Raw genomic sequence first — 14,318 nt, 5'->3', positions numbered from 1 at the left:
AATGTTAAGAAATAAAAACGAACACTAAGAAACAAACAGGAGTGGAAGTCTTTTTCACAGAGAAGACAACTAGTTGTGTGCCCGCAAAGGGATGACTCTAGGCTTCACCTAGTCTCACTTCTTAACTCAATTGCTAGGACGTCGTTGGACCCTCGACGCCTCCTTTCGGTGCACCATAAATTTGAATTAACGTGATTACTTCAACATAACCCACTTGCTGTGCATCTATCCAATTCTTATCTTTTTTATGCATCACAGGAGTTTTATGCCACAATCTCTTATGCAGTTGTTTTACTATTAATGTAACACACTGAATTTGATTAATCATTTTAATGAAGCTTTTTAAACTTTGCAAAAAAACAGCTCCTGATTACCCCTCAATTGGGAATCAACCAATCAGAGTTGAATCTAGACCTATTACACTGAGAGGCTCTAACTTCTCAAACTTTTAAGGAGCTGAACATTAATGTTATATACATTTATATTCAGCACCTTAAAAATCATGTGAACAAAGCATTGATACATTTAGCTTGTTAGCTGAACGGATTCTAATTGCAATACCATTTGTAGATAGTTTTGCTTTAGTAAAGCAATTGCTCGCTAAAATATTATATAACTAATAGCAGAGAAAGGGAGGAGACTGAAAGAATCACATTGTATTACATGCCAGTCTACCACCACAGAACGATAAACCAAAGTAGTTTTAATTTCATAGTTGAGTAACACTCATGCCCCATTTTAAGCAATGGTCCAGGTCTATAGAGTAAGCATTTATAGAACTATAAATGCAGTGGTGGCTGGTGACATTTCAAAGTGGTGAGGCGTAACAGTTCGGGATGAGTGCCCGGTAGCGAGTGAACGTAGCGAGTCCAACCATCAAAGGGCGCTTGCGTGGGTTCTCCCCCAAGAAAAAAATTTAAATACAGTGGGCAAATGGTGCATTTTCAAGCAAATTTATGAAAGCAAGAGGGGTAATAAAGCAATTGCGAAAGTGTAGTTATGAGAGCAATTAAAGATTTAATATGCTAATGACATAGGTAGCTGCTTATTCAGTATAACCAAAGTACTTCATAACAGACTTTGAGATAACAGTGCTGAGTACCTCACAGATGTCTATATTTATTCATAGCCTGGATATATATTTTTTCCCAATGACAAACCGAAGGAGCCTCATGCGAGAGGACGTTGTTATCATTTTTTGAGAAACACATTTTACGTTTTGTAAAGCAAGAACATACACATTGTATAATGAACATTGTTTTAACGTGAGCATCTCATGCTACTATTAGATTGATCCATGCGCTATTCAATCGTAAAAATAATTAAATCAAACATACATCTCTCAAACAATTTACTTTTAATTCCTATAAAATTGTGCTACAGGCAGGTTAATCTATTTTGCACAATACCCAGTGCTTACTGTTAGACACATTTTAACCGTGTGTTGCATATCTGCCCAAACACACACTTTTGATTAGTTCATTAAAGAGCTCATATGTACACATTCAATTAACTAGAACAATCTTAAACTGAAGTCCATGAAAAACATTTAATGATGTCCACTTTTATCTCACCCACAAGCATATAAAAACAGTTGGTCGTGGGTTACGTGAATATGTGCACTGTTCTATTTTCAAGTGGCCTGCCTCTCTTCTGCTCTCAAGCCGGCATACCTGAAGCTTAGTCATGTGCTGCATTGCACTGGCGTCAGGCAGGAGGGCCGTGCGGGATGCTGTGCCGAAGACTAATCTGCCCAGTTCACAACCATTTGTTAGCAGGTACCCCATACTTGAGAATTGGTCTAAACTGCCCCAAAGAGTTAGAGTGTTCTGACTAGCCTTTCAATCGAGGCAGCGATAATCAGGAAGCCTTTTGCTATGTGTTATATACCACGTTAAAAAGCGCAAGTTCTGCGGCTGTGACAGGAAGCACCAGACATTGTACACTCTGAAGATCTGCTGCCTCAGGAGTTAGCCGAAACATTGTCACACTTGGGCCCAATCAAATTCAAAGTCCATGTGACTGAAACAATGGATGACTACTGTACGTAGGCCCTTTTTGTCCAGAAGCAGCAACCAAACAGCAGTTGCGGCTCGCGGGGGGAGGGGGGGTGGGGTGGAGGAGAGGGATGGCGCACGGGAGGGGGGTAAATTAAATATAAAACAAAAGCAAGCAAAACTTACATCACCACGCCACAGTCATATGCAGGAACATTCACCTACTACTGCAATCTGATTGGCGGCAAACATCAGTGTCTGTGTAGCAAAAAAAGTATAGGAATCCTCATCGTGCTTCTTTCCTACCACAGGAAAGGTCTACCGGCTGCTCCCCTATGGGCCCCCCTTCTCTGACTCCCCCTCCGACAGGCACAGGTAAAAATCCTCACCAGCCGGCTCCTCTGTGGCACTTACACCCTCGCCTGCACTGTCCTCACTGGAGCCCCCGCCCAGTCCCCAATACCATCCCCGGGCAGCACTTGGACATGTAGGTCTTGCTGTGCTCCTCCCAATCCAAGGCCCCCAGGCACTAGCTGCACACCTCTGGCCATCCCGCCCCCTTTGCCTGCCTTCTCACTGTGAGCCCCGGCCGCCGGCTCACTTCGGGGACGCGCCGGGTGGCTCAGGCGCCTCCCACCGCGCTTTGATGTCTCCTGTTGCTTCCTGCCCCGTCCTCGAACCGATTTCATCCAGGCAAGCCGCCACCGCCGCGGCCACACCCGCGGAAGCAGAGCGAGGCGCTCGGATCATCCCGACACACGCCTGCTCTAGCACGCCGGGCTGAAGGAGGTCGGACCTCCCAGCCCGGCCCAGAACCAGCAGCGTGGCGCGTACCGCTGCCGCGTCTGGCTCCGCCATTGCCGCCCACAAACTGACGCCTACCTGCTGAAGAGGCCCTTCCCCCGCCAACGTCAACACCCACACACCAAAGCACCTCCGAGGCACCGAAGGATCCAGCCGACACAGCCCTGCACCGACAGGAAAAAGCCAGGCATGACCTAGCAACTCCCCACACTACTCGGCTAAAAGTAGGTGAAAACACAAAAAACCCCTGCCACTAAATCCCTAACTACCACCAATCCTCAAACTTTCCTATCCTAAACCTGCTGGCGCTGAGACAGGAAGAGAAAGGACTTCCACTCCTGTCCCCCTTTATAATCTAGCCCTGGCCCCCACCCCTAATCCCAACCCCTACTCTATCTACACCCTGTCCATAACTATCGCGCGAACACCCCAGGGGAAGACTGGTCTGCCGACCTCACTTCCCCTGGGGGCCGCATAACGCTGGTAACTCGCCTGTTACGAGACAGCTGAGAGCCTGATGTTCAGATCAGATTGGGAATCACCTTGTGACCTGCAGCCCGCCAGCGCGGTCTGTCACTGCGGGGCTGGGCAGTAGGCAGTGATGCACTCCCCATCTAGGCCAACATGTCCTGTTACTAGAAGTAAAAGAGACTGAGGGAGTCAAGTTTTCTGTGTCGTCTTCCTTCACTTGGACCACTTTCCCCCCTTGAAATAAAATCTTCTGCCAATACCTGGGGATTTAGAAAAAAAACCTTGGCTGTTCAGACGAACTTATGTATAAATAACTAGCAGCGGCCTCCTCTACCCCAGAGCAGAGACCTTTTTGGTGGCAAGTGATCTTTAACATAACATAATAGGTTCACTAAATGGATGTGCAAAAAAAAAGAAACCACTAAAACACGCAATAATTCAAAGCCGTGAATCACTCGAAACACTACAGCGGGCCTGAGAACCCCTGGTAGGAAACGGGGGTTATTAACAAGGCTGTCAGGCAAAAAAACCTCTTGGCACAATCTCCCAAGCCACTGTGGGCAGCACATAGATTCCTAGAGAATTGGCCTGAGATATCTCCTTCGAGGAACAAGATAGCACTGGAGGCCCAGGCAGCCCTAATCAGTGCAGACACAGCACCAGCGTGCAGTGACCATACTGGTGCCTGTCAACTTTCAGCACAGCCGGCGTCGCTTAGTTTAAGTCAAGAGCCTGGTTTATATTGGTAGCTCTGGGACTGCCGCACTCACAGCCTACTCTGTAGATCTGGTGCTGCGGGGCTGGGCAGCAGGCAGTGTGCTCCAACTGGGGCGGACACCGCTCAGCAGTGCTGGTAAACACTTTTATTAGGGTTGAACAATCAGTAGTATAGTCAAGGCTAATACAGTTTCCTAGTTGGCTGTAATGTGTGCCTCACACTCCTTATTTCTGGTGCTTTCCAGCAGTTTTAAGATGTCAGAGCTTCTTGTTGCTCAAATGGGTGTATTTTCTGATATTTATGTTTCCCTCATCACATGATTTTGCTCATGACAAAATGTCACTCATAATTACAGTAAAATTATGAACATGTCACACATAGCAATCTGAAAACTTGGCAGCTATGGAAAACGCCCACAACTCCTCCCCTCGTCTGTGCAGGTAGGGACCGTGTCAAAAGTGCATTCACAAGGCCTGCATGCAAACTTCTCTAAACCGCCAGGAAATAACGCAAGACGCCTGATGTCTAACAATTGTTTAATGTGTATATGGCCCCCATCGCCATTCTCGCCGAGAAAGTTGGGGCCAAAATAGTGTCATATGCTGATGACACTCAAACACGTGCGAGAAGGGTGTTGAATTTAACGGCAACTTAACACTTACGTAATGAAATGTGAGGGGGCCTCCCTGCACGGTACTTAGGGGGGCCCCCTCTGGGCTCAATCAGGAGCTCTTCCGGCCAGAGTTCAGTGCCGAGGGGGCCCCTTGGAGCTAGGGCCCCCCCGTACCGCGTGGGCTACGGGGACCTGTGTTACGCCCCTGCAACTTAATAAACACTTGTCTCCCTGAAGTCTTCTCCTGGCTTGGATACAATCAATTAAAGTGTAACTCTGAGAAGTCAGAGATTATTTTCTTTGGCCCTTGCCCGTATGAAGCTTGGCATACCTGGTGGCCTCAGGACATGTCCCCCCCTTCGTCCTCTGTCACCACCGTGAAAAATCTAGGGGTCAAATTGGATGCTGCCCTTTCCATGAAGGCCCAAGTCCAAACAGTGGCCGGGGTCTGTTTCGGGGTGCTGAGAATGCTGGAGAATGTTCTCCCCCTCCTCTCAGCCTCCTATAGAAAAAATGTGGTCCAGGCCCTGGTGGTCTCTAGATTGGACTATGTAAACTCCCTGTACCTGGGGCTTCCTGAATACCTTCTGGGCCGACTACAGGTGATTCAGAATGCGGCGGCAAGGGCCCTCTCTCTGTCAGGGCCCAGGACTCACACTACTCAGCTTCTGTTCTTGCTTTACTGGCTCCCAGTGTGGAAAATAATACATTTTAAAACCTTGGTCTTGGTCTTCAAAGCCTTCCACCAGATTGGAGCCCCCTACCTTAGGGATAGATGTCAACCTTATATTCCACAGCGGAGTTTGATATCTTCTTCCCAGTTTTTGATCTCTGCTACGAGATTCAGCTCTCCCGGATAGTGGGTAGATCTTTCCAAACAGTGGCCTCTCGGCTGTGGAATGGCCTACCCTTCTCCCTTAGACAGATTCCGGACCTCCTTACTTTCAGGAAGTGTCTGAAAACGTGGCTCATTCAGTTGTGAGCTTTATAGCAATGGTTTGCTTTGTTTGACGTTATGTGGTCTATGTTTCTCAGTGCCGGGACACTCTTGGGAGTAGTTGTGCGCTTTATAAATATGAACTAACATAACATAACAAGATTAGCCAGCACATGGTGACGCGCTGCTGCTGGTTACCGAGTTCTGGGCTGAGCCCTTACCTGCTTTCCACTAGCCTCAAGAGAGTACAGAGTCCTCGTAGCCGCTCATCAGGGGAGATATAGCCCCAAGAGTATCAGGCGTTAACTAGCAACCAGCCACCACAGTCAGAAATGTGGCCGGAAGAAGGATCTATGCTTGTCATAGCCCTGAGCGAGATGTCGTGCTGAGTGCCGCAGTACCTCCTCGGTGTCGGCAGAGTGCAGTAGAGAATGGGGACGCTCTCAGGAGAAAAGTGAGCAGGTGCCCCATAGCTGCACCAGAAAGGCGCGCTGCATCAGAGAAAGCTTTCACGCCTCCTGCTCCATGCCACGCGGAGGCCTCACTGCAAGTGATCAGCTGGCCCGACCGGTTACCGGGCGAGTGTCCTTCTCCCACCTCTTAATGGAGCCACACACAGTTACGCTGAACATCCTGGGGGCATTTGTTGGAGTGTTGCGACATGGGCTGAACCTTGACGGAAGATCCAGGTCGCCTAGACAAACTTGCTGCATTTCCCCTTTCGTCAAATTACCGTAAGACCCATAGTAGGCACACAGGCACTTCTATGGCATACAGGTTATAACTGCATAACTGGAATTCACTGGTGAGGTTTAGGGGGATCTATGTGGTTTTTTTTCTCTCTAAAGGTTGCAATTGTGCCTGATTAATGATGTATGTGTGCTCATAGAGTATATTGACAGAATAAGAATTACTCTGTCAGGAGCTACCTATTACATACAGTGATGATGTTTGTATGACTTGTGAAACTTATAAGTATTTGTTTCAATACACTAAATGTGGTGTTTTGACAATGACCATTGCCTAGTGATCTATGGAAGGTTATGACGATTGCCTAGTTGGCAAAGTGATTTATGTGATTGTGGCCTTATGTGTTTTATTTGGGAAACAACCTTTACAATGCAGTCATTACATCGCACTACACTTACAACGCAGTCATTACACCACAACATCCTTTACAAAGCATGCCATTACAACGCAGGCATTACAACGCATACTATTGCGACGCATAGTACCCCTACACTATCCAACACTTACCCTACTGTTGCATCCCCTGGAGTTAGAATAGTAATTTTTAACCCCTACACTATCCAACACTTACCCTACTGTTGCACCCCCTGGAGTTAGAATAGTAATTTTCACCCCTATACTATCCAATACTTACCTTGAATGCAATGTTATGGAATGCGTTGTAATGGTATGCGTTGTAAAGGTATTATACAATGTAATGGAATGTATTGTAAAGGTAGTTTCTGAAAATGCGGTATAGTGTCATACGATGTAATGGAATGCGTTGTAAAGGATGTTGCGATGTAAAAACTGCATTGTAAAAACATGCGTTGTAAATGTAAGCATTGTAACGTCATACATCTGTTTTATATACAATATACAAGATGTTTTATATAACCTTGTGTGGAGTCTCTTTTCTGGTGTATCTAGTGTGTCACTGGTGTGTGTGTGTGTGTGTGTGTTACGCAAACGCTTTACACATTGCCTCTGGGAGAAGCCTGACTGCTCTGCTAAGCTACCAAGGGGGTAAGCAGGGGTTACTTTGGGTGTGTAAACCTCTTACCCTAAAGAGAGAGATGGGTTCTGACAGGCTTAGATGCATACCCTAGCCTAACAGAAACCCCATTTCTAACAATTCACAAGTGCATGCACATACACCTACCATTCACCAGCATATACACATGCACACACCCATTCACAGCATGCACTTACAAATACCCATGCATTCATGTACTAACTGGGCAGGGCAGTGATGGCTGGTTCAGAGCGAGAGAAGCAAAAGGACTGGAATGAGAATTTTTTACATTACATAAGCACACGTACATTTTTTGTAAGCACAAGGAGATTAAGTGATTTGCCCAGAATCACAGGACATTGAGCAGACGCCGAGAATTGAACCTGGTTTCCCAGCTCCAAAGTCAGCAGCTGTGGCTGTTGTGCCACATCCTTGCCCCTACACAAGATATCAGGAAAAGGGGTTCCGTAAAACATGCTTTCTGAAACAATTGAAAAATACATGATTATGTGGAGTATGGCCAGGTGTCGCCAGTAGGAGGCCATCCACAGATTTCCAAGAAGGCCTATGGGGCATCTAGATTAGACACATATGTGATATAAGTGATTCAAGAGGATATATAAACCTTTGTTTTCTAACAGCATCAAGTCATTCCATTGTTAGTATAGTTGACATATAAAGAAGATCGCCTTCCAAAGATTCAGAAACAGCTGCAGATTTACAATTGTCCTACGAAAAGAAAAGAGGACAGATGGATATTTCATAATATTTGTGATATCAGGCTTCTGGACACAGCTCTAGGATAAATAAAGTGATTTTGCCCAGGATCACATGATGTTGAGCCAATACAGAGACTGGAAACAGGATCCCCAGAACCCAAGTCAGCAGGCCTGCAATGCCACATCCTCTCCTCGAAACATCCAATGTTCCGACTAGTACTGGGCTAAAAGGAGGGAGACTTTTAAGAAAGCTCTTCATTTTTAAAAAACATTTTTCTTAGAGTTTTATATAGCACAAACTTGATCTGAAGATAGCAGAGCACTTTACATGAGCACCAGTATGATTACAGACGGACACATTCATTTTTATTAAGCACGGGGAGATTACATAATTTGCCCAGAATCACAGAATGTTAAGCTTCATTGCCAAGACTCAAACCCGGTTCCCCAGCTACGAGCTGGTCGACCGATCTAGCCATAAGGTTATATCCTCTCCCCTTCATGCTTACCTGCCAGTGAATGAAATCTTCAGGAAGGATGCCTCTGTTGTAAAATCCTTGGAGCGAAAGGCAGTAGCTGCAAGGTTACAAACCAGGATACCCTTCAACAGTGAGGCGAAGGGAAGCAACCGGATATGAAATTCCGCTATCAAGAGGCAAACGACAGCAGAGAAGAAGGGCTGCTTTATCAGCAAAGTAGAAGTATTTTGCAGCTTTATGTCTGCAAAATACGCAGCACTTCCTGGCATCTGTGCTGCTGTCCCTTTCAATTGTTGAACATAAGTGCTGACTTCAGTCCCGCAAGAGCTACATACTGCTTGGCTGTTCTAAATGACTACTCCAATCAGATAGCCCTAACTCGAGATGGGTGTCTGCAACACGGGTAGCCATCGTACTTCAGCTGTGGGAAGCAACAATGGAAGGTGAAATGGTGGGGTGGAGTGCACGCCCCCCCCCCCTTAGGGGCGGCAGTGCCCCCCTCCACTTACAAGACCTATGCTCTTGCCTCTGCAATGTGTGTCTGTCTTGGATGTATGACATTACAACGCATGCTTTTACAACGCATGCCATTATGATGCAACTTTTACAACGCAAGTCGTTACAACGACTTGCGTTGGAGGGCGCTGGATAGTGAATAGTTTAATTTACTATTCCAACTCCAGTCCCTGTGGATAGTAGGGAAGGTGTTGGATAGTAATTAAACTATTCCCTATCCTAGAGCGCCCTCCAGCGCAAGTCGTTGTAATGACTTGCGTTGTAATAGTTGCGTCATAATGGTAGTGCGTTGTAAAAGTTGCGTTGTAAAGGATGTTTCCCGTCTGTCTTCAAACCAAGCCTTCTAGGCTCTGACACCAATAAATATTTTGTTAGTGAGTGATATACAGTGCTACTCTCCCAATCTAGCATGCCAGAGTGCTTTACATCACATATTATACAGGGCCAATGAGTAATAAAAGTGTGTAAGTCAATATATAGGAAATGTTACTTAAGACAACACGGACTACAACATGTAGGAGCTATAATGATAGGCATTTTATGCTATGAGTGTTTGGTCTGGAGCAACAAAAGGGTGTCTTGCTAAGTTTTCATGAAGTCGCTGCGCTGCATTGCGTGAAGAGGATAGAGCACAACAGGAGCATATCTGCTAAGATTTGGTGCTGTTACTCTCTCTCCCCAAGTGTTCACATACCTTCGGCTGCCTTGTACTAATACACTCCCCATTGTACCATAGTGCAAGGGTGTGTGCTTGATGGCAAGCATAGGCTCTATACTGGAAGGATACCATGCTATTGTTATAATCCCCTACAACATTCCAGGAACACGAAGATTTCTGCTGACCCTTCTTATCTCACTTCAGCTTGTCATGCAAACGGTGCCCCCACGAGATTGGTGCACAGTGCGGTGACAGCGGCTGCACCACCCTAAAGTCAGCGCAGCTGCTTATCTCCCATTTAAACAGTGTTACTATATCTATAACGGTGCATAATTAATCACTATGCATTTTCCATTAAAAAGTTACATTTTAATTTGCGATCTGCGTTAAATAGTGTGCACAATCATGTCTTCGGAGACTTTTTTACTCTTCTATTAGTACTAGACAACTTGCATTACTAAACCCTACAAAAGTAGTGCGAACAGTACACAGACGTCTAGTAGCCTCCGATAATGTGTGATTCCTTTAGAAAGGCTTGCATTGTAGTATATTGTGGTCAGGAATTCTTAGTTTCACCCGTAACACTGCAACCATAGGTGTAAACATTCCACCTTGCAAATGCACTTGGCTAAAAAGACACACAAGGTTGATGATCTCGCTCATGACATGTGGCGTCTTCGAAGCAATTTGGCATACTTAAATGCACTAACATAAAGCTTTATTGTTCCTTTCAATGTCAATGGTGCAGATCTTTGGCTGCTTGCTCAACGCAGCAACTAATAAATAGCAGGGAATGTCACCCCTACCTGCTGCTTGCCTTTCATTCCCTGTCTAAAAGTATTGCTGCTTGCCTTTGGGTCATGCATTGGATAGTGGCAAGTCATTCTTCTCAACTCTTGTGTAGTGCAGGTGGAATGTTTTTCAATATCATGCGCTTGGACCATCAAGAAAGTCAGCTGTGCCTCTGGAGTTTGGACCTCAGGCCCCCCCCACCCCTTCAAAGTTAATGCCGAAGCAGCAGAGGGGGCTAACCATGCTCTCTTTTAAGTAAAAAAGAAAATGCACACGCATGGATTCCAGGACTGATAACTTTGCCGCTGACCGCGTGACCCGCAGGGGAACATGGGCGGGGCAGCGTTTTAGTCCCACCCGGCAAAAACTCCAGCCGACATTGGTGGGGCGCCCCGCCCCGCGTCTACCAGTCGTAGGCCAGGGGAGGGCCTACATGTGGGAGGGGCAAACCCCCCCCATATCTAGCACGGTGGCCAAGGCTCGGCCTTTCTCGTCCTAGTCTTCCCGCGGCCCAAGCGCTGTTGGGCAGGCGAAGGGAGTGCAAGTAAGAGCTACTCAAACACGCAAAGGTGATAGGTGGAATGCTAGCAATGTGTCTAACCACTGGCAATCGCTCGGGGTAGTAGTCAACAAGATCCATGCATGAGTTCATGGGACGTGAGGCTTGGGTTTCATCAGGCAGTACCATGACAAGAGAAAACTGAAGGGTACTACGACAAAGACAGGGTTTACTTGTCTAGATTGGGAGTGGACATATCCCTCCCGGATGTGCAGGAGGTACGAAACAGCGAAGGGAAGTGGCTAGGTGGGTGGGGGGCTCTGTCATCGACGGAAGCCTCCTCCAGAGCTGTGGCGGAGTTATGGGGCGATCTGGAAGCAGACGGGTACAGTAAGGGTACCTCTGCGGCAGAAGGGTGCAGTAAGGGTACCTCTGCCTGGCACAGTAAGGGTGCCTGAGCCAAGGACCAGGAGCCGAAGGAGGTTCCGGGAAACCGCGACAGCGCCCCGTTAGTCCTTCGGGCGGTCGGGGGGCCTGAACCGACCGGGGGTGGCCCACACTGCTCCGCCCCGACAGGGGGGGCGGGGGTATAACGAAGTTGGTAATGTGCTGCACCGTCAGAGCATCGACTCACCGTGCAAGATGGCTCCTTAGGCATGCGGGACAGCGAGGGGCTGCCTGCTTTGGATCGCCTGTAAGATGACCCACCTTAAAACGTCATACGTGTGTTGTATGAAATAAACCTGCGACAGTTCTTTCCCATAAATATGTCTCCAGAGTTTTATTGGGGAGGAATTGTGTATATGTTCTAGCAGGCGGGAGTGTATGGCGATGTGGGCACTATGCCGCTGACCGCGTGAACCGCAGGGGAACATGGGCGGGGCAGCGTTTTAGTCCCACCCGGCAAAAACTCCAGCCGACATTGGTGAGGCGCCCCGCCCCGCGTCTACCAGTGGTAGGCCAGGGGAGGGCCTACATGTGGGAGGGGCAACCCCCCCATATCTAGCACGGTGGCCAAGGATCGGCCTTTCTCGTCCTAGTCTTCCCGCGGCCCAAGCGCTGTTGGGCAGGCGAAGGGAGTGCAAGTAAGAGCTACTCAAACACGCAAAGGTGATAGGTGGAATGCTAGCAATGTGTCTAACCACTGGCAATCGCTCGGGGTAGTAGTCAACAAGATCCATGCATGAGTTCATGGGACGTGAGGCTTGGGTTTCATCAGGCAGTACCATGACAAGAGAAAACTGAAGGGTACTACGACAAAGACAGGGTTTACTTGTCTAGATTGGGAGTGGACATATCCCTCCCGGACGTGCAGGAGGTACGAAACAGCGAAGGGAAGTGGCTAGGTGGGTGGGGGGCTCTGTCATCGACGGAAGCCTCCTCCAGAGCTGTGGCGGAGTTATGGGGCGATCTGGAAGCAGACGGGTACAGTAAGGGTACCTCTGCGGCAGAAGGGTGCAGTAAGGGTACCTCTGCCTGGCACAGTAAGGGTGCCTGAGCCAAGGACCAGGAGCCGAAGGAGGTTCCGGGAAACCGCGACAGCGCCCCGTTAGTCCTTCGGGCGGTCGGGGGGCCTGAACCGACCGGGGGTGGCCCACACTGCTCCGCCCCGACAGGGGGGGCGGGGGTATAACGAAGTTGGTAATGTGCTGCACCGTCAGAGCATCGACTCACCGTGCAAGATGGCTCCTTAGGCATGCGGGACAGCGAGGGGCTGCCTGCTTTGGATCGCCTGTAAGATGACCCACCTTAAAACGTCATACGTGTGTTGTATGAAATAAACCTGCGACAGTTCTTTCCCATAAATATGTCTCCAGAGTTTTATTGGGGAGGAATTGTGTATATGTTCTAGCAGGCGGGAGTGTATGGCCGTGTGGGCACTATGCCGCTGACCGCGTGACCCGCAGGGGAACATGGGCGGGGCAGCGTTTTAGTCCCACCCGGCAAAAACTCCAGCCGACATTGGTGAGGCGCCCCGCCCCGCGTCTACCAGTCATAGGCCAGGGGAGGGCCTACATGTGGGAGGGGCGAACCCCCCCATATCTAGCGCGGTGGCCAAGGCTCGGCCTTTCTCGTCCTAGTCTTCCCGCGGCCCAAGCGCTGTTCCCACCCTGAACCCTGACCCAGCAGGTTGAGCGGTGGCTCAAAGTAAAAGAATGTTGTAATGTTTTTCTTGTGTAGCAGGCGGAGTTACAGGGCGATCTGGAAGCAGACGGGTACAGTAAGGGTACCTCTGCAGCAGAAGGGTACAGTAAGGGTACTTCTGCCTGGCACAGTAAGGGTGCCTGAGCCAAGGACCAGGAGCCGAAGGAGGTTCCGGGAAACCGCGACGGCGCCCCGTTAGTCCTTCGGGCGGTCGGGGGGCCTGAACCGACCGGGGGTGACCCACACTGCTCCGCCCCGACATGGGGGGCGGGGGTATAACGAAGTTGGTAATGTGCTGCACCGTCAGAGCATCGACTCGCCGTGCAAGATGGCTCCTTAGGCATGCGGGACAGCGAGGGGCTGCCTGCTTTGGATCGCCTGTAAGATGACCCACCTTAAATTGTCATATGTGTGTTGTATGAAATAAACCTGCGACAGTTCTTTCCCATAAATATGTCTCCAGAGTTTTATTGGGGAGGAATTGTGTATATGTTCTAGCAGGCGGGAGTGTATGGCGGTGTGGGCACTATCTTGTGCTTTGTGGCACCAATACTGTCACCATACAGAGCGCAAAGTTGTTGACGCCCTCATGCTTGATTGTGGATCTGGCCAGAGGTGCGTCTTAGCTTGTTACTAGGAAACAACCCTCAGATACCTACAAAAGGCAACAGTTAAACTGTTTCCGTTTAAATTGGTCACTGTTTCCATCATACCCATTTGCTTTCTAAAAAAGTAACTGTCGGAGACTAAGAGGAAGTAAAAAGCTATACTATTTCACAGTAGCACTGCCTTTGAGACCTTCTGATGTCTGGGAGCGCAAGGGCAGTGCCAGTGGTAGCAAGACATAAGCAAGGGGTCGCAGTTGCTACCCCTGGTGACCCCTAACGGACGTCCATGTCTTTAGTCTAGCATAAAATAAGGCATTATGCCCGACATATAAGGATTCTTTAAAATGTACCATACTTTCATCAAATTATAATCTTTAAACTCATTTTACTGATTTTTACAAAAAGAAAAAGATTACATTTATACAGTTATATTGCACATACAAAAAACCCAAGGAGATACAAACTCAAAATAATACACCTTCCATCTTATATTCGCGACAGCTCTGACATTCTAGCCAAATTCAATGGCTTACAATGGTCGGAAGAATTGTCCTTTGTCACTTTTGACGTGGAAAGCCTGTACACGTGCATCCATAGCAAATTTGGCATAACTGCGGT

Source organism: Lissotriton helveticus, chromosome 5_1 (genome assembly GCF_964261635.1).
Source record: "Lissotriton helveticus chromosome 5_1, aLisHel1.1, whole genome shotgun sequence".
In the NCBI taxonomy this organism is placed as follows: domain Eukaryota; kingdom Metazoa; phylum Chordata; class Amphibia; order Caudata; family Salamandridae; genus Lissotriton; species Lissotriton helveticus.
Note: the sequence above shows the minus strand (reverse complement) of the source record.